At 38.8% G+C, this 1648-nt stretch overlaps 1 pseudogene; it reads right to left on the reverse strand.

Moving 5' to 3' along the window:
* Positions 1 to 900: 900 nt before the first annotated feature.
* LOC118639538 lies at positions 901 to 1441 on the reverse strand (annotated as a pseudogene).
* Between the last annotated feature and the right edge of the window lie 207 nt (positions 1442 to 1648).

Raw genomic sequence — 1648 nt, forward strand, 5'->3', positions numbered from 1 at the left:
AATTAAACCATTTGTGATAACATGGATGGACCCTAGAGAATATTCCAAGTGAAATAAGTCAGACAGAGAAAGATAAATACTATATGCTTATATGCAGAATCTAAAAACAAAATAAGTAAACGAAACAGAAACAAACTCATAGATATAGAGAAAAAATTGTTGGCTGCCCAATGAGAACGTGGTTGGGGGGAATGGGTGAGAAGGGTAAAAGAGATTAAGAAGTACAAACCGCCAGTTATAGAGATAGTCACAGGGATGTCAAGTACAGCATAGGGAATATAGTCGATCATGTTGCAATAACTATGTATGGTGCCAGGTGGGCAGTAGACTTACTGGAGTGATCACTTCAAAAGGTACGGAAATGATGACTCATTATGTTGTGCATCTACACCTAATATAATATTGCATGTCAACTGTAATTGAAACAAATTTTCATTAAAAATAAATAAAACGAAAATGTCTACGTATATATCTGCATAGTCCTAAGCCAATACAACTCTATTCAACAGGTTTCTTCCTTTGTTATGATGTCCAGGGCTTTTATTACTTGCAAATAGGTCTGCTCAGGGTCCAACATTTCACGTTTTCTTAGAGGTTAATATTTGTTTTCATGCTAAAATCTCTGACCTACACAATCACACTCACCCTTTTGTAGTTTGACCACCTACGCTTTTTCTACATGTTTCCTGTCTCAAATATACTCATTCTGTCAGCATTTACTGAGCATCAGCTGGCAGGTGAAATCCAAGCACAGAAACAGGTTTTGTTTCTGACCCAAAGGAACTGGTGTTTGAAAATACGGATGCTTATCTACACAACAATTAGGCATTGGTCCATGGTCATAGAGTCCTAAGATTTTTTTCTGCTTTTACTTTTATTAGTTTTTATTTTAGGCTGAATTTACTCCCGGGCCATAAGTTTTTGTTTCTTCAGTTACTTCTGGGATATCTTCTGTGCAACCTCCTCTTCTGGTTTAGGAACAATCTGCTCTTTCTTAGTGAGGATCATGTCAATGTGGCAGGGAGAGCTCATGTATGGGTTAATCCGCCCATGAGCTCTGTAAATTCTACTGCGCATCTTGGGAGCTTTGTTTACCTGGATGTGCTCAATAACCAGAGAATCTACATGTAAACCTTAAGTTCAGCATCTTTAAGCATGTGCAGCAAAAACTCAGGGCTCTTTTTGGACCACAGATCCTGTGTCCAGCCCCACTGTTTCGCCTGGGCACACCTACCAACTCCACCATTGTAACGACGGAAAGGCTTCTGTAAAGTGACATCCTTCAGATACTTGGTGGCTTTTCGAATATGCATACCTTTGATGGCATGGGCAGTTTCCCGAGTGTTCTTAAAGTGAACATGAAGATTTGAACGTCTTGACTTGCATGATTTTGTGGGGTTTTCTGGGTCAAGTGAATAGCAAACCATTTTCAGAGGTCACCTCTGGCCGCTTTTGGGGGGAAAAAAAAGCCGAAGATTTTTTTTTTAATTCCTCACTTTTATATTCACCCCAGTCAACATCCGGTAATGCTTGTTTTTTGGTCTTTATTATTATCAGTATCACATGGGCAAATCAGGGTCGTGCAGATTGCAGACATGGGTTTTTGTTTTTTTCTTCTAAAACAAAATTTAAAAATTGCACTAAGGAG

The sequence above is a fragment of the Molossus molossus genome, unplaced genomic scaffold, assembly GCF_014108415.1.
Source record: "Molossus molossus isolate mMolMol1 unplaced genomic scaffold, mMolMol1.p scaffold_m16_p_21, whole genome shotgun sequence".
In the NCBI taxonomy this organism is placed as follows: domain Eukaryota; kingdom Metazoa; phylum Chordata; class Mammalia; order Chiroptera; family Molossidae; genus Molossus; species Molossus molossus.